At 37.7% G+C, this 25,692-nt stretch overlaps 1 pseudogene across 1 annotated transcript in view; it reads left to right on the forward strand.

Annotated features, from left to right (window-relative positions):
* The first annotated feature begins 884 nt into the window (after positions 1 to 884).
* The window catches only part of LOC311080535 (NLR family CARD domain-containing protein 3-like), a 42,033-nt pseudogene continuing 17,225 nt past the window's right edge, over positions 885 to 25,692 (forward strand). Inside the window, exons 1-5 of the transcript XR_014609581.1 lie at positions 885 to 941; positions 17,394 to 17,721; positions 17,874 to 17,936; positions 21,076 to 22,828; positions 24,024 to 24,276. The product of XR_014609581.1 is annotated as an NLR family CARD domain-containing protein 3-like (transcript). The remainder of the gene's footprint in view (positions 942 to 17,393; positions 17,722 to 17,873; positions 17,937 to 21,075; positions 22,829 to 24,023; positions 24,277 to 25,692) is intronic.

A 25,692-nucleotide genomic window follows, 5' to 3' on the forward strand; every position in this document is an offset into this window, starting at 1 on the left:
ATTATTCTGCCTTAAAACTAATCGTGCAGACCAAACCATAAGGCCTAGAGACATGAAGCCTGGCCAGATGGTACGTCTCAGTTTGGGGAGACATTGACAAAGTATGGTCCACTGAACGATGAAGGCTGTAATAATACTGTGGTCCACTAGAAAAAAATAAATCTTTAAGTCTAATCTTTGTTTCTATCAGTTTCTAACATTGACTGATTAATAAATGCTTAAAATTTATTAAGTATTACTAAGTCTTTCATTTTGTGTGTGTGTGTCTTTGCATATTCACCATCATAGATATGTAATGATGTCAACCCTACGTTTTAGGTTGCCATAGAGGGCATAAAGGTTTTGAACTGCTCGACCCTTGTTAATTGATGCTCCATATATTTACAAATATAGTATTTGGCTTTGGACACATCCTTATATGTAGCTGCAAATACACTTTAATCTGTAGAATTATAACAGTGAATGACTATTTTTCTGATGCACAGAACTGAGGAACAACTGATGACAGCATGGGTTCATCTTTGGATGATCAATCAAAGGAAAGGGGCGTTTCCTATGTAATAAACTATATTCAAGCTGATTATCCATTTTTCTACTACAGAATCTAAAAACATAAAATAATGCCTTATTCATCTATTAATTACCTTTTATTATTTGTATTTTTTTAAAATTTGAATGAAGGCAGTTTTTTTCTACTCATTTCATTTCAAATTGAAAGGCAAACTATGAAAACATAGTAATACACATTAAAATGTTCAAAACTTAGCAAAATACAAAAAAAAAGTACAAAAATACAACTTTCTGAATAACAAACCAGATCAGATTGAGTGTTTGCTGACGTCTGACGTATGTCTCTTCCTAAAAAGCAGTTTCAGTTCCTTCACAAGAACGAACTCAATAGTTCAGAAGAGAAAAAAGAAAGATCTACAAATATTGTTGAGGTGAGTGTTTCATGTTTCTTTAGTTGTTTTCATGAATTTTCAAATATAGAAAACTCCAACTGCAAAAATAAAGCTTCCATAAATGCATACAATTTGTTCACTTTTGAAAGAAGATGAGTGAAATGTGAGATGGGAAAAGTAGGGCTGAATTACAATGATTTATGATTGACTGACATAACCTGGGGTTCCACACGTGCTGAAAACCTCTGAAGTTTTCAGCACTAAAACAATATTTATTTCATTGAGAAATAATTGATCAGAATTTAAATAGTTTACTCTTATGTGCAATTTAACTCGAGGGGTTTAACTCGAGCCACCTCCAAGGACAACAAGGCAAGTTAGTTTACTATTAACTAGGGTTGTAACGGTACGCAAAAATCACGGTTCGGTTCGTACCTCGGTTTTAAAGTCACGATTCGGTTTATTTTCGGTACAGTAAGGGAAAGAAATGCAAACATTAAACTGCAGGTTGTTTATTACTATAAACTTTTTTTTAACAATTTGTTTACACTTTTTTTAAACACTTTAATAAAATATACTAAAATATATATAAAATAAAAAAAAGAATAAGAAATAAAATACTGCTGCAAAGTTCTCCACTAAATAAAATACTCTCAGTCTCAAACCAATATCACATAATAAATTTAATGAAAAATATAAATAAATAACTATGATTACAGTGCAGCATTACCAATCCCAGCTTGTAGGCCTGCTCATATTTAAAAATTAAGACTGGGAAAAAAATGAACTTTAATTGCACAATTTGCTGTAATTAATTGCAATTCCTCCAAGCTTGTAATCATTAATAATTAAACTTAGAATCACCTAATTAAATGAAACACCGGGGGAAAAAAGGAACAGAAAATAGCCCTATATTAAAATAATATTAAACATATATATATCAATGTATTATTATTTTTCAATAATCAATCAACAATCAATTTAAGATTTTTTTTTTCATTTTTTTTACTAATTATCAAAATAAAATATATTCCCACAAAGCTATTATTACCAGAGCATGTGATCAGAGCAGGTCATTTTACCATTGTTGCTAGCGTGACTATACCAGCTCAGCAAACAGAAGTCTACTACTGAGAAATGTCACCTTATTTGAGCGGACTTTGCTTTTCCAGTGCATGATCGGTACATGATTGGAGTGTTTGGGCCGTTAACGACAGAGCAGAACGCGCAGCGCAAACACGGAGTCGAACATTGAACATTGAGCAGAGACCGCAGCGCCAGCGCGCAGACACACGCACACACACACACGGAACGGAGAGTGCGGCGGCGCACACGGAGCGGAAAATCTTTTTTTCGCCCTGCAGTCGATTTCATTGGTTTAGGTTACAGTGACGACGGGTAAAACTAAAACCAGACGGGCTCTGGTAAAACTTTAGAATCAGCTGCAGGGCGGGATTTGCGCTGAACGCGAGGGCTTCCGCCACTTAATATGTTCGTGTGGAAACACGAAAATGTACCTATGTTCCGCACACAAAATATTGCATTCAGTCATTCGGTACACACGTGCACCGAACCGAAAGCCCTGTACCGAAACGGTCCGGTACGAATACACGTATCGTTACACCCCTACTATTAACCTTTAAGGCTGAATGGTCAGGCGAACTAGTGAAACACATTTCATACTCAAACAATGAGCATAAAATACATAAGAGTAATAAAATAAATGCATATTTAACTACTAGGAATGACACATACAGAAGTCATGGTTTGGTATGTACCTCGTTTTTGGGGTCATGGTTCGATACGAGTTCAGTACAACAGGAAAAAGCATCACATCCCCAATACTAGGTTTCTTTTCGTTTATTTTAAACAAACAGTAGTGCAAATTACAGTTTGTTCCACTGAGTGGCATTCAATCCTCCCTGAGGTAGTTGGTACAATACAGCCTCCTTTGGAGTGTTAAGCAGTAAACAGAATGCGCTCTTGCATAGCTCATTTTTGTTAAGTTATTGGGTCACAATCAGCTACAAAACTGAAAAGCATCTCGTGTTATAGAAGTACAAAAATTAATAATGAAATGTAAAACTTAGTTTTTGCACTCCTTTAGTTTTTCTGCCTAGCTCTGGTGATTGACAAACACAGTCATTTTCTTTGTGCATGAGAGTTCATTAACATCCAGTGAAAATGGCGGATGCACATTGTTCAATATTATTCGAATACATTATTCTAATGCTGAAATGTCTAATTTTTCATAACCATAAACTATATTTTGAGAATTATATATCTGAAACTAGTATAATACAGCATTTAATAAAATGTAGAAATTAGATCAGTCAAAAAACACTTTATAATGGTCGGATAAATCCAATTTCATAGATAAAAATATTAAGCCAAGGCTGTGTGCATCTGATCTGCACATGCTTTCTCTCGTCTTCCACAGAAAGCCGCATGCACTCGCCTAATTTAAAAATGAATGGTCATTTAGTTTAACTGACTGAGTGACTAACTAATATATTTATTGAATAATTACTTATTACTAAATAGTGATTTCAGAGAGATATGACAAGTGTAATTGAATAAAACATGATGTAAACTGAGTTTTTCTTTACTGACGAAAAGGAAGAAGTATGTCCCACTAAACAGCTCAATTCAGTGGTAAGAAATTAAATTATCCTAGTTTAAGTCAAATAATTGTTTATTCATTTTTAATGTCTGTGAATACATTTCAGAACATTTCACAAGATTGCGTTGAAGTTGTGTTAGAATTCAAATTTAGGTAGATTATCTGTACCCTCAGTGTTCTCAGTCATCAGTTAGAAACAGGTACAAGATCTCGGGAGAATGATCAGGCAGACACAGTGCAGTACCATAACATTCTCAAGTTTATTAAAGGAACACTATGTAGCTTTTCAACCTTCATAATATATTTCCAAGACCCTTGTGATGGTACATCGACTTACAATAGGTTGAATGACACGTCTGCCGTAGCCTGACGGGGTCTGTATCGCTTTTACTGGCACTACGTAACTTCGGGGTTTGGGTAGTAACCCGAGCACAAAAAGAACTACAAAATTCGACTGCTTTACGGCATATGTCACGCGTCACTTCCCCCACCACTTCCTAAAATTTGGACGTGAGCGTTTATATACTGTCTATGGACGTGAGAGGCCAACCAGCGTTTGTTTTCGGCTTTCGTGCATTTGTTTTTGTCATGGGGGCTGTTTACACCTGGCCACTTCATGCGTTTTCTCAGATCGGATAGCTATCTGATCGTGAAAAGACCAGGTGTAAATGTCCTCCGAAACGCATTCAAGACGGATTTGAATCCGACCGCTCAAACCACTTCTGGAGGAGGTCTGAGACGCATTCCAGACGAAACTGGACAAGTGTGCATCTGGTTGTTGAAACCACATATGTAAATTGTACTCCTCCCAAAAATGTAAAAAAATAATAAAAAAAAAGTGTGAGATCATGTTATTAGGGGTTCAAGCACGAAGTGCTGAAACCCTATTGTAATTGTACTGATTTTTATTATTATTATTATTATTATTATTATTTTCCCCTTAAACGCATCGTGCAGACCAAACCGTAAGAGCTGGAACCTTGAAACTTGGCCAAATGGTAGTCCTCAATTTGGGGAGAACCTATAAAAGTATGACCCCGATTGGCCCATAGGTGGCGCTATAGCAACCAAAAGCGCAAAACTGCTCATAACTACTAGACCGTATGTCGTAGACTCAAGTGTCTTATATCATTGGAAAGCTGGACGCCTGACGAACAAAACGTATATCTCCGATTTCATTTCCGCCATGATAGATTTTCCGCCATTTTGAATTTTGTCAAAAACCTACTTTTGCGAACTAGTCCTAGGTTTTTCGCCCGATCGGAACCAATCCAGTGCAGAAATGTTCTCTTGAGTCTGAATATCAAAAACTATCGAAAAAAAGTTGAAATTTCGATTCACGGACGCTAAGGGGCGCCAAAACGTACGTCGTGGGCAGGGCCTATTTTACTAAAATGGCTATAACTCCAGAAGTAAATGAGGTATCTTCACCAAACTTGGTACACATGTGTAAGAGGTCAATCTGAGGTCACAGTAAAAAAACCGCGGCGATTGGCCACATGGTGGCGCTATAACATGAAAAAAACATAAAACAGGCTATAACCACCTGACCGTTAGTCCGATTGACTTGAAAATTGGTATGCAGTGTCTTGGTCCAAGGTGCCATGTATGTGTATGAGGACATTGGCGTATCTCAAAAAACATGGCCGCCATCGGCCAATGAAATTTGAGCACCTATTAGACAAGGTTAACGGAGGCCGATCGGAACGAAACTCGATGGGCATGTTCGACTCAAGGCCCTAGAGGTCTGTAAGAATTTTGAAAGAAATCGGCCACTAGTTGGCGCTAACGAGTTTTATGGCTCTGTAATCACGTGGTGTTACAAATATCCACACAATATGCATATCATTTGATAGATCTCCTCATCCTGAACAACTTTGCCTCAAGAACCATTGCTGTCAATCAAACCGTTCATTAAATATTCGCAAACATGTTAAAAACCTACTTTTGCGAACTAGTCCTAGGTTTTTCGCCCGATCGGAACCAGACCAGTCTAGGACAATTCTCTGGACTCTCTAGATCAAAAACTATCAAAAAAAAGTTGAACTTTTGCATTTGGATGGCTCTAATAGGGTCATTTATAAAATGGGCGTGTCAAAATACATTAAAAAGCCTATAAATCCTAAATAAAAACTCAGAACTTCACAAAAAGTGGTCAGCATATGTGACATAACATCATTAACAAGCATGAAAAATTCTATGGAGATCGGACGATAGGTGGCGCTATAACTGTTAAAAAGCTTTAAAATCATATATTTCCTATGGTAAACTGCCTGTATTGGCTGTAAATGGTCTTTTCCATCTCTGATCATATAATTTTCATATCATAATGTTCAAAACTAGTGCAATACAATTCTCTGGACTCACTAGATCAATAATTGTCAGAAAAAGTTGAACTACTTCATTTGGATAGCTATAATAGGTTCACTTCAAAATCTGGCCTTTACCAAGTGTCCCCGAAAGCCTATATCTCTTTAATCAATGCTCAGACCTTCTTAAAAACAAGTCAGAACGTGTGAAATATCACCCTGAACAAGCATGAAAATTTTCAGACAGATCGGACAAAATTTGCCTCTATAACAGTTAAAAAGGTGAAAATGATATGAATTAATGGCATGTTAAGCCAATAAGTGGTATTTTACTGCCCCCCGCTGTTTAAAATAGTCATTTTCTCATATTAGTATTGGTATCAGCCATGGTAAATCATGATAAATGATGGTGTGTGTGTGTGTGTGTGTGTGTGTGTGTGTGTGTGTGTGTGTGTGTGGTACAAATATAACAAAGGTTTTATTTTCCAACATGAAAACAAACATAACAGAGTGCTAGTGCACAAACAATAACCGACAATGATAATGGATGAGAGGGGAACTTAAATACACAGATCAAGACAAGGACAACAGGTGACGGTTATGATGATGAGGAGCAGGTGATGATGAGGAGGGTGATGAGGAGCAGGTGCAGGTGATGACGACAGATAGTGAATGTGATGAAGACAGAAGGTGAATGTGATGAAGGTGAATGTGACACCAATATCACTAAAACATTTGTGTGTGTGTGTGTGTGTGTGTGTGTGTGTGTGTGTGTAGCATTATTGTGTGTAGCATATGTAGCAAGTATGCATTATTGAGTTAACATGGAAACACTGGTTTGCTTTAGTGCAGAAAACTGGTCAAAATCATGAGGTTTAAAGTGAAAGTGAGCCAATAAGTGGTCTTCTACTGCCCTCTGCTGGCCATTCTACTTATTAATTAAATTTTTCCACATGTGCTTGCATTTATACTTGAATACACACTAAAAATCACTTATATAGCAATAACTATTATAACACAATCATATTTTGTCAGTGTTAATCACTTTATTTGCACTGACACTTCAAATAATTGCTAGTAATGTGGTAAATCATGGTAAATCATGGTTAACTATGCTGTGTGTGTGTGTCTGTGTGTGTGTGTGTGTGTGTGTGTGTGTGTGTGTGTGTGTGTGTGTGTGTGTGTGTGTAAGCATGCATTGAGTTAACATGGATAAACTGGTTTGCTTTAGTGCAGAAAACTGGTTTAAAGTGAAAGTGAGCCAATAAGTGGTCTTCTACTGCCCTCTGCTGGCCATTCTACTTATTAATGAAATATTTCAACATGTGCTTGCATTCATACTTGAATACACACTAAAAAAATCACTTATATAGCAATAACTTTTATAACACAATCATATTTTGTCAGTGTTAATCACTTTATTTGCACTGACACTTCAAATAATTGCTAGTAATGTGATAAATCAGGCTAGAAACATGGTAAATCAAAGTAAATAATACTAGATTGTCGTTTATCTCCTGGTAAATAATACTAGAACGTGGTATATCATGGTAAATCATGGTTAACTAAACTGTGTGTGTATGTGTGTGTGTGTGTGTGTGTGTGTGTGTGTGTGTGTGTGTGTGTGTGTGTGTAAGCATGCATTGAGTTAACATGGAAAAACTGGTTTGCTTTAGTGCAGAAAACTGGTTTAAAGTGAAAGTGAGCCAATAAGTGGTCTTCTAGTGCCCTCTGCTGGCCATTCTACTCAATAATGAAATATTTTAAGTCAAGTCAAGTCAAGTCAAGTATATTTGTATAGCGCTTTTCACAATACAGATTGTATCAAAGCAGCTTTACAGTATTAAATTAAAATAATACAACAAGGTTTGTTTCTAGTGGAATTTATTGATAAAATCAAATTAGATATCCCCAGAATATCCCCAACTGAGCAAGCCAAAGGCAACAGTGGCAAGGAACCGAAAAACTCCATCAAGTGACCTAATAGTGTCCTAAAACTCCATCAGGTGACCCAATGGAGAAAAAAAAAACCTTGGGAGAACCCAGGCTCAGTCGGGGGCCAGTTCTCCTCTGGCGTTTATTAACTAGAGGCCGGATTGTAATTTGAACTGTAAGATTAAAAATATTATATGAATGCCTGGCTGAAGAGATGCGACTTTAATCTAGTTTTAAACTGGGAGAGCGAGTCTGAGCAACGAACAGTATCAGGAAGGCTATTCCAGAGTTTTGGAGCTTTTACATGTGCTTTTGCATTCATACTTGGACACACACTAAAAATCACGTATATAACTAACTATTATAACACAATAATATTTTGTCAGTGTTCATCACCTCATTTGCACTGACACTTCACATAATTGCTAGTAATGTGGTTAATCATGCTAGAAACATTGTAAATCATAGTAAATAATACTGAAATGAGGTGTATCAAGGTAAATCATGCTAGAATCCTAATAAATCATTCTGGAACATGGTATATGATAGTAAATCATGCTAGAATCATATTAAATAATTCTAGAATGTGGCAAATCGTTGTGGGAGGAGCCTATTTTACTCAAATGGCTATAACTCAAGAAGTAAATGAGATATCTTCACCAAACTCAGTACACATGTGTATGGGTTCAATTTGAGGTCACAGTAAACAATTTTATGGAGATCGGACCATAGGTGGCGCTATAACTGTTAAAAAGCTTTAAAACCATATATATCCCATGGCAAATTGCCTGTATTGGCTGTAAATGGTCTTTTCCATCTATTATGTCAGTGGTTACATGCTTGCTAAATAAATCTTAATAACTTTTGATGCTTTTGTGCTTAAATGCCTTAAAGGCCTTAACTGCTTGAACCCCGATAAATGCTGCTTGCAGCTTTAATAGTTTATATGTTATTGCCAGATATAACGATGCTACTGGAACACCCATTACCGCAGCTGAGCATCGATTCATCAAGACAACATGCAAACTATCGCAAATCAAAGTGAAAGTAAGTCGCAGTCGCAGACGCTTATCACACAATCATCATCATTAAAAGTAAAGAAACGAAATGATCTTACCAGGGCTGTTACTGCTCTCTCTTATTGCGGTCTTTGATTTTGAAATTTTAGCTGATGATCAATAAAATGCAGCTCATATCTGTTGCTTTCGGTGACGTGCACTTGATTAAATCTGCATATAGCGCGAGAATTGAAGATCGGATTTAAATCCGTTTCGCAAAAACACATTTATGTGACCAGGTGTAAATGGAATCGTTTTGATAAATCAGAAATACGATCTGAGAAAACGCATGAAGTGGCCAGTAAATAAATCTCTTATTTGTAAACTTGTTTGCATTCTATGTTGTATGTTGTTGCGCTTGCTTGTAGTATGGCATTTTTTTACATGCTGTTCATTCATCCATTGCTGATAATTAGACCAGTCCAATAATTTCCACATATGTCTTGCTAGCTTTCGATTATCAGAGCTGTGGGGTATTTACGACAGTGCAAGTATTCCACAGCGACTCTAGGGGTCGCTGTTTGACAAAAACACAATTTCTCCACAGTGTGCCTTTAAAGAGCAACTTGCAGGTTAGAAGACCCAACAAGTCAATGTATAGAAAAATAATGTAGGAACTAGATTTTCTTTAAAAAAAAATTATTAATGGAGTCGTTTTTGTGAGAAAATTTTACTTCCGCATCTGAAAATGGGCGTGACGGGCGAGAGTCGTGACGTAGCACGAGGGAGAGCGGTCGATTCAAACAACAGGGAAAAATGGATTGCAATGACATTTCGGACGTTGAGGAAATTGTTGACGGACCACAGCCATACAATTATGAGCCTGCTAGGCTGCCAAGAGAGCAGGGACAGGCCAGGATCAATGTTAGACAGAACATATTGGAACTTACAATAACAGAAACTAAGCTTTGATCAGGCGTTTGTCATGCTCATTAATATCCGCCCAGACTAACGTTACGTGATATAACTTAGCGGTTTCTCATCGAGAGACAGAGAGATATTTATTCCTGCTAACATTTTTTGTTCCATAGGTGCTTGTGTGGGAAATGCGAGGCAATGTTTACAGCTGAGGAAAGTCAGTGTTGCAGGGAGGTGGATGCATACTGGGCCTTAGTGGAAAATGCCAAACTTCCATGGTTGCAGTTAGTGTTACTACAGTAAAGCCATGGTGAATGTTGCTGATCTGTGGACACTGGATAGTTCGTTCATTCATTGCACAATGTTTATTCCTGGTTTCCACGTCAGCGCTGTTTGATCCGTTAATAACGGAGAAATGTGAATATTTCTCACTAGATCTCGCAGCGATGTTATTACTTCAGTGGCGAATTCAAATGCTTTATTTACTGGATCTCGCAGTTACAGTGTTGCTTGATCAGGCTCGCGCTGCACTGGTCCAAACTGATAAACGGTCCACACAAACACAATAACGAGTAGCTCAGTTTCGTTCCGCTTACTTTGCGTTTGCCAGTTGATGTTGTGCTCGCGCCTACATCCGGCGGGAGAACCCGAAGATGCGTGCACTGAAAGAGCTCAGGTTACAAATTACAATGGATGTGAATGAAGAAACCGAGTTCTCCGACGAGCATGCCTATGATGGCCCACAGGCATATAATTATGAGCATATAATACAAACGACCGAGTGTGCGGTGACAGACGCGGCAGTGAAGTCTGCTCTCTTCACCTGAACAAAACGCACCCAAGAACGAAAAGCCTTGTTTTTCCTAGAAGGAAAATGATGGACACGATGTCCTGACAGGCTGGATTTTGTGCAACCAGCACAAACACAATAATTTACCATTATGGCTTCTCTAAAACTCGATCTAAAACTTTCTCTGTCGCTCACTACTGCTCTAACTACTACACCCACAATGAGAGCGCTGGCTGAACGCGAGCTCATATTTACCTCTGCATACGTCATATGACGCGTTGCTATAGGGGGAAAGGCGTATTCCAGAGCCTAGCACATTTTCATCAAAATCTCTACAACCAATTAGATTTCATTAGTAATTTCTACATATGTGTTTTTAAAAAACCTCTTCAGACAGTATCAAGTATTAATTCAGTTATAAATTTAACCTGCAAGTTGCTCTTTAAGGAAGAAGAGTCATAATTATACACAAGATGAGAAAAAATCATCCAGGATATCCAGTCCATCCAATCATAGTACTTGAAGATCAAGCTAACCATATATGGCATTTCAAGAAATATAGAAACAAGAAAGAAATGTGTAAGCAAATGTGTGTGCGTATCTTCAACTTCTGGTTTTGTGCTGGTTTGGTTGAGAGTGTCAGTGTGTGCAAGAAGTACTTCTTGTTTTGTCTAGGTATGTCCATGATATGCTTACAACACAATGGGAAGTTACACAAATCCAGCCTTTCACAAGAATAGTCAAAAGTGAAGCCTAAGAAAGTTCTTATTTGGTGCTGAAAAAATATGTAAAATCTGGGATATTGTGGTACAAGCTCTAAAAAATCTTACATTTTAATGGACAAATTGAATCTTATTTCATCCTCCATATAATGATTTTTGTGTTTGGATAATCTCTATTGATTAAACAACAGATCAAAACAAGACATGATTTGTTGTAGGCTTTGTTGTCCATTCATCTGTCTTCTATGCCGATTATATTATATGGGATGTTGCAGTGCTGGATGATTACTGACGTACTTCTGGGTAAATGATATCAGAGTGAAGAGGTTAGGGGAATGTACTGGGATTATTCTGAGAATGTAATGGGAACATTCTGAGAATGTACTGGTTAGGTTAGGGTAGTGGTTCTCAAACTTTTTTGGTCGCGCCCTAAACAAATCTCGCCCCAACCACACACACGCACCTCTGACTACCAAATAATTTCACAAAAAATTATAATAACGGAAAGATTTTTTTAAAATTAACTGTGCAATAAAAAAACACCTGCAATAGTTTCACTTTGTAATGTCATTGAATCATATAACAGTAAGAGAGAATAATATATCAGAACGTAACTTTTTATTTAAATAATCAAAAACATTAAAATATTTCAGTGAAGCTTTGGATGAACAATATATAAAAGTGGCAATATATAACCGCTTTTGACAGCGCCTTACGAGCTCAGCTTCTTGCTGTTTCTGCAGAATTTTTTAAGACCCGAAGAAATCAAAATTAATATCGTGCGTTAGGGGTGTGCAACATTGACAAAAATATGTCTCTATTTTCAAAGTTTTGTTGATAATAATTAGATAATATTTTACTGATTGTGTTTTTGTGCTCATGGAGATATTCATATTTTTCATATTCTATGCAGTGGTCAGTTCACAGCAGTGACAGATTTTTTTATTTTTTTTATTAAGGGGTAATATTGCCACCTTAAATTGATTTCCGGGGCATTTTCACCCATAAATGGACATTTGTAGATGTATGCATCACCTTTTATGTCAAATTCTAACATTCAAATTCAATTATATTAGAATACTAACACAATACCACTCTGTTAACAGTCAAATTAAATCATTAAATCAAAATCCGTCTTTGCAGCGCAGAGACACAGAAGCGGCATCAGAACTGGCATTAATATATTTACACTGCATTTACAATTGCATAAATATAGCTATGAGATTTTTATTTATTTAATATTTAAATATGAACTGATTTCTAATTTTAACGTTCTAATTAAAGGATACTTTAAATGTGAAACTAAAACTGCTAACTAAAAAGGGAGTCATTCATTCAACCGATTTGTTCAAACGGCTGATTCAATCGGGAAAGAAGCAAGTGATTGTTCATTGAATCATTAAATTGATTCGTTCAAAACGTGGATTTCAGTCAAAAAAAAAATCACCGTTGTCTGTTGCATTGAGACTCTGCTATTGTTTCATTTTGAAATTCTCGTTGGCGAAATAAAGGGAAAACAAACAATATTGACAACTTTGTTTATAAAATGTAACTCACAATGTTCATTTATTGTTCATTTAACTGTTATATAAAATGAATAATAAAATAAAATAATAATAAAATACAATTTCCAATTGTACATGGGAAAACGGCACTCTTGCTGATGTGATATTGTATGATAACAACATAATATGATATAAATATAAGACAAACTCATTTGGGAACATACCTATAACTGCACACATCACGCAGTGAAAGCATGAGAGACAAAAGCGATGTCAGCTCACAGTGCCTTGTACATCATTAAAACAATATCATAATAGACAATACACATCGCACACCACTACGCACATAAAGAATGAACTTACAATTGAACTGACATTTACCAATTTGCTTCTTCTCTAAGCTAATTAGATAGACATATCTAAATGTTTTCCAAATTAAAACTAAGTCAGATTTAAGATCTTTCAGAAGTAAAAATAAGACTATTTATGGCCTTAAATTTTACAAATCTAATTTAAGACTTTTTAAGGATCCGCAGAAACCCTGTATTGGTCTTCTCACCGGAACACACACAGCAGCGGAGAGTCGCGTTCACAATACAGCTTGTGATTCGTAGGGCTGGGTATCGTTCAAAAAATTTCGATACCGATACCTTGATTTCGATACCGGTTCCTGAAAAGATTACATAACACATTACCTCAGAAAAACTTTTTATTTTTTATTTTTATTCTTTGTTTTATTTTTTCAGTTTGACTCATGCTCCTTAGCCAGTGCACAAAGTAACAAAAAAAGCACAAAGGAACAAAATGTAATGAACAGTTAGTTTTGTGAGGCTCACTGCTGCTTATGATCTTTTAAATCACTCAGCATTTCTTCTTGAAAAAAATTTGTATGTTTGCTTTTTCAGGAGATAGACAAGCCTGCTCCTGACTGATAATGTCCCCAGCAGTAGAAAATGTATGCTTTAAAATGCACGCTATAACAAGATAACTAGTTTAATATGAGTTTAACTTGATCAGTTACTGTCAACCTTAAAGCATTTTTAGCATCGACTTAGCTAGCTATCTATAGCCATACAGCCAAACAGTATAGTAGGTCCCAGTTATTAGGACTTATGCTGCCTTCACGTGCTATGAGAAATATCATACTTCCCACTTCTGAAGTTGTGATTACGAGCTCATTGCATTCAAATGTTAACTTGAAAGGGCGTTCATGTCCAATTTTTTTTTAACTAGAAAACTAGTATTTACGATAATTCTGAGAGCACCTGAAGACAGCATAAGTCACCATGCACAGAAACGTTGACTTAAATAGTACATAAGCATGTACCACTACAAGTAAGTTAGACGATTTTGTTTGTTAAATGCTGTACAGTACAATCATAACATAGTACAGACATGATCCTTAAACATAACTATATTGCTGGCCATAAACTGACAAAGTGCACGTCTGGTTTGCGGTTACCTCGAGTTGTCATAGAGTAGTGCGGTGCAGCGCTTCTCATACGGTGTGCGAGTGCGACCCCCTTTAGATTATTGGCAGCATAAAAAAATGAAACGATATGACAGCCATGGGCTGAACAATACAAGTTACCGGTAATATCCATCGAGCCTATGAACTAGTTGCCAGAAACACATCAACAAGAAAGAATGAAGGCTACCCTGTAAAACAACTGCAATCATGTGATACAAAAGGACCCTATATTCATCACTATCATCATCACCGCGATCTTCAAGTTCATTGGCGAATTCCTCCTCCTCGTCACTCTCCTTCACTTCTCCCTCTCCGGCCTCTGCTAACTCTGCCTGCCTTGCTTGCGCAATCTGCTCCATAGAACTGGCTTAAACAGACGATCTGATGGGTTTTAGAAGATTAAATACAACCCGAAACTTAAAAACAGACCGGGCCTCTATTTGAGACTGGCCTTTATTTAACCAAACCTGTAGCCACACCAGGCGTGTAAAAGAGACAGGCGTCTATTTGGGACTCGGCTATTATTTGAAGTTTTACGGTACACTGAATCGTTCTTCTTCAGAATGTTAACTTATCACCGTTGGAACAAGCCCAACATAGAAGTTGCTCACCATAGAAAAGCACCTCTTTAGCGGACCGAATCACTAGGGCTGGGTACCGAGTTCGATACTTTTCAGGTACCGACCGAATTGCCTCGATACTATCGAGTATCAAAAAATGACTTGTTCGGTACCAGATTTCGATACCAAAGCGGTTAACTCGTCAACGTCAGTGAGCCAATAAGCACTAAAAACAATAGTTTACGCGGTTACGCCCAGAGACATGGCTCACGTGAAGTGTGTAAGCGTCCCAACCCCCATAGATACACGTGAAGAGTGTAAGCTTCCCAACCCCCTAAAGATGTGGAAAAGTCAATCAAAAGTGTGGCTACATTTCTCCAGGCTTGATGCCAACAGCGCGTGATGCAGTATTTGCGGGAAAATAATTGCTGCAAAGACCGGTACCACGAATATGATGAAGCACTTGACAGTGCACGGAGTAAACATAAGAGCAGAAAGTTGCTCCGTCTTCGACAGCAAGAAGACCGACCCTGTGCAGTCATCCCGTCCTCCTGCTACAGAGCCTTCAACATATTCACCACACAAGTCCTCCTCCAAAACTACTGATGAAGGCAGCGCTACGAGTGGGACTCTGACAGGTAATATTAGTTAAATACAATCGTTGCTATAGTCTGCAGTCTAGATTCACTTTACCTCAGAGCGTCCGTTAACTGAGAATATCACCTGAAAATCCGATAACATCAGCAATTTTCATTCAAGCAGCTGATTTCTGTAAATGAATGTAAAACTGAATGTATATTGCAGCACAGGGTGAAGTCAGTATATACATTAACGACGATTTTAGACAATGTACACTCATAGAGAATAATGTGTTCGAATTTTAAAGACGTGGCGCTGCGCTTCTCGTCTGGTGTGCAACCCCCTTTAGACATACGGAAATACAGTAGGCTAATTCTGACATTAACTAATTTGTTAAACACAAACACATATATGGTTACCTCTACTGTCATGCTCATCTCAACACTAAATTAAAGGCCTGTCTCATATAGACGCCTGTCTCAAATACAAGCCGGTGCAGTTCGGCGATTTGGGAAAATAAAAGCCCGGGCTATTATTTGAAGTTTTACGAAATGTCTCTTTATAAAAGCAGAGTGCTACCCACTATTCACGCACATATTTTTTTTCTGCTGATCTCCCACGCCCGCCCTGCAGTATCCGTGCACCTCCCACACCTTGAGAACCACTGGGTTAGGGGAAGGGGAACGTTCTCCAAACCAACAGGAAACGTTCTATTCAAGTAAAGAATGCTAGGATATCAGTTCTGGGAACCAAAAATTGTTAGTTGGGTGACGCAATAAATGCATTAAGGCAATTCTAAGATTGCATTCTATGCGTTTGACGTGTGTACTAAAGTAGGCTATGTCAATCATCATTAGAGTGCCACCCTCAGGCTGAATAATGCAAGGACATTAAAATTCTGCCAAAAGTGTGTCTCTGATGTGTTCAGCGATTAGAATATAAAGCTTGCAAAATGTTTAGCTTAAACTAGCACTAAGACTCAGAATCTGCCCTACCTAAATTTATGGCCAGGAGCCGCTACTGGTATCAGGTGACCTTTACGCTTAGTCCAGGCAGCATCTGAGGGGTGCTTTACTCCTCAGTCTTTTTATACTTCTTTTCGGGGAATTCCAATCTTATTGCATTCATCAACTCCTCTATGTCCTGTATTATCCAATCTTCCTGTTGTAGGGGTATCAGTCTCTGTAAATCATGTTTAATAAGTCGGATGTCCTTTCGCTGTCACTTATTCTGTTGTCTTCTAGCGCTTCTCCCCTTTCTCATTTTAGTCTTACCTGTGCTTGTTGTTTTTACACAATTTCTCTTCACAACCGTGCGCCCTCTCGTTAACCTTTGTAGTTAGTTACAAACATGAAGTTCATTAATTTACATTTCACACCTTTTGCTCTACATCAGGGGTGCCCAACCCTGCTCCTGCCGATCGACTTTCCTGCACAGTTTATCTCCAACCCTAATCAAACACACCTGAAGCAACCAATTAACATCTTCAGGATCGCTTGAAAATTAAAGGCAGGTGTGTTTGATTAGGGTTGGAGATGAACTGTGAAGGACAGTCAATCAGCAGGAGCAGGGTTGGGCACCCCTGCTCTACATCATAAACAAAAGAAGTCAAATATTTTTTATACCATTCATCAATATCATTTTAAGTATTTCAAGTACTTTTCAATCACATAGCATTCAAGTGTCTTTATATTCCAGCATATATGGCATTACCTTAAAAGCAAGCAAAATAACATTTCTTTCACAATATTCCTCATTCCTCAAGTAATTCCGGCCCAAGGCATACAGGGATGAGGCCTGGTTGAGTTGCATTAGTATTGCCGCCATGTCCAAGAGACACCATTTCACAGATTTAATATACTGATATACATCCAATTTCTTTCCCAGCTGATTATGTTCAAAGATATAACTGACTGTGTTTATATGAACTGTTTGTATTTGACAGTTGATGCAAAAAGCATGCTTTCTGTGCACATGCTTTGTGTTTTACACTCAGAAAACCATATATCAGAACTTTAAACTGGCAAGGCTATTTAAACATGCAAAAAATAAACGTTTCATGTTTTATTTGTTGCTGGCAGAGTATCCGAGGCACAAGCTGTAATAGCACCACCCTTTTCTGGAAAGAGATAGCTGTGAATCGGTGAAAGACGATGGCATCTGTTGAAGAGCAGCTTCTGAACACACTAAAGGAATTGGTAGAAGCTGATCTAAAGGAGTTTCAGTGGCGCTTAAAAAAACATGAGAGTATATCAAATTATGTAATGGAGAATGCAGATAGGTTAAAAACTGTGGATAAGACGGTGGAGTGTTTTGGACCAGAAGAAGCTGTGAAGATCACAGTGGAGATCCTGAGAAAGATGAACCAGAATGAACTGGCTGAGCAGCTGGAGAACAAACACAAGCAAGGTAATGTTTAATTCGCTGCGACTGTAATATGATCGACTGTTTACCAGTATGATGTTTGACTTAATCTTTCCTCTTTACTTTGCTGATGTTTTCATATAATTTATATTTCCTAGTGAGTGATCCTCCTCTCTATCTCTCTCTCTCACACACAGGTCAGGCTGAAGGTAATATAAAGACATCTGCCACTGTTGGAGCTCATTCAGAAGATAAATTGGGTAAATAACAATCACTGCCTGTACATGGAAACAAGAGAAAATGTAACATCAAGCAACAATAGGGGCTTTCGCACCAGAGGAACTATTGGTAGAAGTACCCGGATTTTGGCGCGTTCGCACCACAGGAACTAGGAATGATTTTAGTTCTAGGAACTCCTTTTTGAGGAACTAATTTAGCTCCTACTTCAGAGTGGGGTCTAAATCAGCACTATAGGAACTACCAGTGACGTTATTGTTTGCTGATTGGCCGAACGCACGCGAAACACCAGCACCCGCCATTTAAAAAAAACCTTTGTAAACAGATTCTAACGTATATATTTATTCCACAAACTAACTCTACGAACATGGAAAACAGGTATAGATGGGCCTCTTAACCTTTACGCTAAGGAGAAAATCCAATGCAGCTGCTCAGCTAGCAACACTGGACATCAACCACATGGCAAACGCTAATACCTTTTCATTATTGTCTACTTTCTATGTATAACAGTTCTATCTAATAACGTATTAGGCAGATCGTAGACTAATGAACAAAGAGGCTCTGGCTTTCTCAGTGCCGTCAAAATAAAAGTCACAACAACAAACGTGGCTTACGTCACTTCAGAGTTCCTACTGGTGGTGCGAATGCAACCAGAATATTTTCCTAAGGGAACTATTAGTTCTCGGGGAACCACCCTGGTGGCTTGGCCAGTTAACCCTCTGGGGTCGGCAAACGCGCTGTGCATTTTGCTCGATTTTTTTTCACATAGCAGCAAAATAGACTTAAAATACTCTGTCATTTATGGTCATACAGACTTGAGAAATATGAAAAAATAAATTGTAAAATGTCTACTTTTTTATGTGTCCACTTACAAGCGAAACAAAACATTGTGCTTTTGTAAAATAAAGAAAATAAATAGGGTGTGCTTTCTGCCTCTCCGTCTCTGTGAACTTTTTTTCTGGAACACGTCTCTAAACTTAAACAAAGCTCAGCGAATACTATTCACCCAGGCATGAGTAATATGTAAGGGATAATGTGGAGCAAGGCGGTCTACATTATCCCGCTTATTACATGGCTACCCACCAAATAAATCAATAATTTGACACAAAATATTGATTTAAAAAGGAGTTTATTGATTTAAAAATGATTGTTTTACTTCCGCTAAAGAAAATAGTCTGTTCCGTCTCTACGGTTAGAATCCTGCGTCCATAGCAACGCTCTGTTTTTCATGGCAACGGTGTGTTATACTTCGCAGCGGTCTGTTATCAAGAAATAACAGACCGCATTCTACATTGGAATTCAACCAAGCCATGTAATAAATCTTTATAATCATTTAAGTGTCTACTATTAAATTATCTAATTCAAAATAAAAACAAATATTCTCTGTTTACGTAATCTGTATGAAAAGAGAGAGATGTCAGTCGTTCTAATTTCAGCTCATTATCTGCTAATGTGAACACACCCACGGTGAGTGCACGCTATTCTAACGCAAATGATCTGAGGCAATCCATGCAAACTTGTGAACGCCCACATCAGCTGGATAAAACACATCAAGTTTAATCCGATTCATGTACTTTACGTCGTCTCAGACGCTTTTTTGTCCTGTAATTACATAGTGTAGCAAACCACCAATTAACAGCAGTGAGCTATTCACCATTGAATTCTATTCTAGGAAAAAAAAATACTATCAAAGTCAATGGTGCCCCACAGCTGTTTGTTTGGTTACAAACAATCTTCAAAATACCTTCCTTTGTGTTCAGCAGAACAAAGACATTTATACAGGTTTGGAACAACTTGAGGTCAAGTAAATTATGACAGAACTTTCATTTTTGGGTGAACTATCCCCACATATTCGTGGTTTTATGCCACATCAGATTTGGTTTCTGTGCTGCTTTTTCTGTGTAAAAATAGATTTAGATTTAGATTGATACTTTATTAATCCCGAAGGAAATTCAGGGCATCCCGTATTTTAGCTTTAGACTAAAGGCAAATGCACACTTCTATCCATATAAATGCATATACATACATATACCCTCACTATTCTGCACATACTTCAAATAAGGGTGTGGTTGTACAGCCTAATCACAGCAGGAATAAAAGTCCTAAAATATCTCTCCTTCTTACACTGAGGAGGAATCAACCTCCTACTAAATGTACTCCTACTAAATGTACTCTCCTGTGCACCAACGATACCATTTAAAGGGTGAGCAGTTTCACACAAAATGACAGAGTTTGGCCAGAATTCTCCTCTCCATCACCACCTCCAGCGGGTCAAGGGTAGTCCCCAACACAGAGCTGGCTTTCTTTATAAGTTTATTCAGTCTGTTTGCATTGCTGATCCTGATTCCACTTCCCCATCATACAACAGCATAGAAAAGTACTGTCGTCACAACCGATTCATAAAAGGAACAGAGCATTTCTCCCCGAACTCCAAAAGATCTCAATCTCCTCAAGAAATTGAGATGACATATATAAAAAAATGACAGAGTCGTCTCTATGTTTGTGGCCCAGCTCAATTTCCCTAGAGGGCGCTGTGTGTATGCGGCAGCCTGTTGCAGCAGCTCTTATACCAACTAATACATTTAATAGAATTAAATGAATTAAATACATTAATTCATTTAATAGAACAGTGTCTAGTCATGATTAAAGGGTTTACAAGGGACTTAATCCCTAAATGAAAACTTCTGCAAGGAATGTCTACATGCACAGGCTAATTTCAATAACCCTATCCTAACCATAATTCTGCTTCATGTCTTGTTTGGTGTGCTAGTTGTCAATGGTTTGATCAAAAAGATTTTAATAATTTTGGTCAGCATGAACTGAAGTTGATCTGAGTCCAATAGTGACAATACAATAAATGCTCAGAAAGGAATTAGAAAAAGGATGTTATTCAGAATTTTTTTAAATTGAAACCAACTGCATTCAAGTCAAGGTCTTTGTCAACTTCAGCATAATCAGTGTAAGATGTGCATGTAAACACTATTGCAGTACGAGTGTGATTAATCTGAATATAGTAGAAGCACGGTTTTTATCACACATGTTCTGTAGTTATTTTTGTAATGGGAATTTCAGGCCAGATTATAATTCATATATAGGTTTTATAATAAATTTATGAATACGTGATCACTTAGTCTTTGCTGTCTTTTCCCCTTTTTCTTAAAGTCTCAACTGCAGACAACAGTCAAGCTACTGTTTATGATTATACAAAAACCAGCTGCAAACTGAAGGACAAATTAAAACAGGACTATGAGCGGATATTGGTTGGTAATTCACAGAAGGGCTATCGGGAATTCCTAAATGATATTTACACTGATTTATATGTGGTGGAGAATGAAACTGGAGGAAAAGTGAACGACCATGAGGTGATACAGATCGAATCAAATCACAACCGATCGACTGCCAAGGAGAAGCCAATCAAGTGTGATGACATGTTTAAAGTCCAGTGTGACACGAGTCGACGAAACAGAAAAGTGCTGACAATGGGGATCGCAGGAGTGGGAAAAACTGTCTCTGTCAATAAATTCATCCTTGACTGGGCTGAAGGAATAGAAAATCAGGATATAGTCTTCATATTTCCATTTCCATTCCGTAAACTGAATTTGATTAAAGAAGAGTACAGTCTCATGGACCTGATTAACAAATACTTCTTTAGTAGTCCTGAAGAATTGCCCTCTCTTCCTGAAGGTGACGGTAAGGTCATGTTCATCTTTGATGGGTTGGATGAATGTCGCTGCACTTTGAACTTTAAAGAGGATGACACATGTACAGATGTTAAAGAAAAAACAACAGTGAGTAAAATAATAATAAACCTTATCAAGACACACCTGGTCCCCTCTGCCCTCATCTGGATCACATCCAGACCAGCAGCAGCCGGTCCGATACCCCGTGACTACATTGATCAAGTGACAGAGGTGCGAGGATTTAACGATGAGCAGAAAGAGAAATACTTCAAAAATAACAGCAGTCCTGAGGTTTCTGAAAACATTATCCGTCACATCAGGAAAGTCAGGAGCCTGTACATCATGTGCCATATCCCTGTCTTCTGCTGGATCTCGCTCACTGTTCTTCAGCCTATACTGTATCGAGAGAACAATAACAAAACTCCCACAACTCTCACAGGGATGTACACAAGGTTCTTAATTTCTCAGCAGCAACAGATGGAAAAAAAATACTGTGATGACCCTGAACCTAAAGCTAATACAAGGTCTTTTGATGAGATTATTCTAAAGCTTGGGAAACTGGCCTTTCAACAGCTGGAGAAAGGAAACCTGATTTTCTACAAAGAAGATCTTGAGGAATGTGGACTAGATGTCAGCGAAGGGTCAGTGTACTCTGGGTTATGCACTGAAATGTTTAAGGAAGAAATACTTTTACGAAGAAATGTTTACAGCTTCGTACATCTCAGCGTACAGGAATTCCTGGCAGCTCTTTATGTGTTTTTGATGGGCAAAGACAAGAAAACAAACCCATTTATTGAATCCTGGACAGAAAAACTGGCATGGAAACTGTCCAAAAAGCCACTGTTCAAGCTTCATACGGCTGCAGTCAATAAGGCTTTACAAAGCGAGAACGGACACCTGGACCTTTTCCTCCGATTCCTCCTGGGTCTGAACATCAAAAACACTGCTGACTATATCAAAAAGAAAATAGAGAAGGAGGAATCAGTAGAGAGGACCATCAATCTCTTCCACTGTCTCAATGAACTGAAAGATGACTTTGTGAAGGAAATCCAGAAGAATCTGAGCTCAGGAAATCTTTCAGCACATAATCTCTCCTCTGCTCAGTGGTCTGGTCTGGTGTTTGTGCTCCTCATGTCTGAAGAGACTCAGGAAAAGTTTGAACTGCAGAAATACAGAAGATCTGATGAAGCACTGATGAGACTACTACCAGTGATCAAAAACACCAGAAGAGCATTGTAAGAGTCTCCTTTACATTCATTTATATACTCTGTTAGTCATTTTAATTGGGGCTTTATTTTACTCGGTTGACTTATTAGCCAAGACTTTAAATGTATCAATGTGTGTTATGATATTAAATGCCAATGTATCTCCATCATCAGACAAGATGAGTCTTGAGTTTTAACCACTTTTTAAAGGTGTTGTCAATTGAGAAATCAAATTTTCCCTGATCTTTTGACATATGAGAGGTCATTATACTATAAAAATATCCTGTAAGTTTTTTAACTCAAAACTTCCTAGTTTCAGATTTTGTTACATTATTGTGTCATGTAACCATCTCTACAGAAAAAGATCAATGCCGTCTTTCCGCCCATCCCATCAATTCACACGTGTCTTGTAGTAAAAACACAGGATTACTCAAGCAAACAAAACCAAAGTACCTCTTAGATTTACAAAGATGTTTTGCAGTGTCAAGCTGTGAAAATTAGACTACATTCAGACTATATATAGACTATCGTTAGACTATATTTGATCTGACAGCAATGTCACAAGACACAAGTGTAACAATGTTTTTACCATGTGTTACTATTGCTTTGTCTGTTACAGATCATTTGATGTACTGAGCCCCGCAGTCAAAAGTAAAAGTTGTGATAGTTGTGATTTGCTGTTCTTTCCTTTGCTTCTGAATTCCTGGGGTTAATGCATTGGATTATCGGAAGGAAGAAAGCATATAGAGAATGATGCTTTTGTTATTGTTTTGATCTTCATAGTCATTCTATGTAATAGTTTTATTATGAGATATTTTGTTTTGTCATCAGTAAGACATTACAACTTGTTTCATCATCAGTAAGACATTACAACTTGTTTCATTTTATTTAAAAAAAACAAAAATGTTTCACATTGTTGGCAAACGTTTCAACTATGTAATGAGATATTCTTACGTCAGAAGTTTTCAAAACAATTCCAGGTGTAATGGTGGGACATTGAAAATTATTTTAAACATTTTACTTCCAAGTCTTGAATGGAGGTTATCATAAATTAAAGTAACTGAAAATACTGTTTTGATGTTTTATAAAAAGAAAATTGTTTTGACTTTGCTTACATCACTACATTCAAAGGTTTTTTCAAGTTATCTACAGTCCAGATTATAAACCCTTTTAAAACCTACCTGATAATCATTAATATTTGCTTTTTGTTTTGTTATTTACACAGGCTACATAGCTGTAATCTCACTGTTCATTGTTGTACGAGTTTGTCTTCAGTTCTACAATCCACAAACTGTGTCCTAAAAGAGCTGGACCTGAGTAACAATAACCTCCAGGATTCTGGAGTGGACTTTGGACTTCGGAGTGGCCCTTGCGAAAACAAGGCTAAATATCGGAAGCGCTTTTGAAAGGTGGCGTAAACTCCGTGCTTTAAAGGGGTTCAAAACAAACGCAGAGGCGGCTTTTTTTCTGCTGGACAGGTAAGATATTTTAAGGGTTCAATTATGTAATAGTAGTGCACTTGTTCACCTAATTCATTCAGTTATGGAGTACTGTTTGGTGCCACTTGCACGAACATGGAGAGCGACACCCGAAAATAGGCATCGCCCGGAGTTCCGTCTCTTGCTCCCACAAATACTCCACAACACAAGTGGTCAAATAGTCAATATTTATTGTTACATAGGGGTAAGATTCTTTCGAAAAGAAAGGTCAATTAATAACTTAGGTTGAGGTATAGTCGGCCAAAACAACAGACAAAAATGGGGTTTTCTAACTAATTTTAGGTAGTCTTTCCTGGAATTAAATAACAAACAAAGATACAATTCTTACCTCCCTGCTGACCAATAAACAGGAGAAAATAGTGCCTCCGACCTCTCACAGTCTCTACTAAAATTGCAGACTAGGCTACTACAGTTACCGGCCTATACCGCTAACAATTCGAGCCGCTCACAAGGAGCTTACACATGAATGGAAGCCCAACTCGTCCAACCAGCTGGACAACACACCACTGTTTTGGTGCACGCGCTCTATCACACAAGGAAGCAGGAGGGAGAACTCTGAGCAAGCGTTCCACACCGCTTATATCCACGCTTTGAGTTGCATCAGCCCCGCCCATTAAAACAGCTACACCTGTTACACTCAAACCCTCTGGGGTCTGAGGTGTTTTCTGGTCCCTAGAAATGTTTTGACATGCCGTGATATTTGTGCTTATTTCTTTTACGTAAAATAACATTATCTTGGCTAAAGTCTGATTACACTGTATTCAGCACAAACCCTGCTACAATAATATGTGAGCAGCATGTATGCCAGAGTTTGTAGTTTTGAGAAAATGGCATTTATGTTTGGTTAGTGAAAAATATATATATATATACTGTATATAAAAAAAAATTAAGTCACTGAAATAAGGCATTGGACCCCTACTGAATATTTGTTCAGACTTTCAAAGGGGTTGAATCTTGTAGCCTAGAATTTTTTGCTTCGAATCTATATGAAAATCATCCTGCCAAATCATTTACATAAAACAATATATTTATTTAAAATTTCTAAGTCATGTTTGTGCTAGAAAGGCTGTAGCAAGGCGGCGTGAATGATCATGAATATTGATGTATTTCACACCTGGGAAGACAATGACCCCTCCCCTAATGGGATATCAAGATGAATGTGACTGAACTTTCTAAAAAGAATGTGAGGAGATTTAAAGAATGGCTTTTTATTGTATTTTATTTAAAAGGCATAATCCAAATATACATAACGAAAGTCAAAAGGCACATTGAGCACACTGAGACTTGAACAGCTAGTTCCTGTTCAAGATACCTGCCATTTCCAAGGTTTTTACTTTTTCTTTTCCCATGCACTGACTACAGATGACAGGGCAGTTTTTTCTTCAGTGATGGAGC

The sequence above is a fragment of the Abramis brama genome, assembly GCF_963993115.1.
Source record: "Abramis brama genome assembly, chromosome: 4".
Taxonomy (NCBI): domain Eukaryota; kingdom Metazoa; phylum Chordata; class Actinopteri; order Cypriniformes; family Leuciscidae; genus Abramis; species Abramis brama.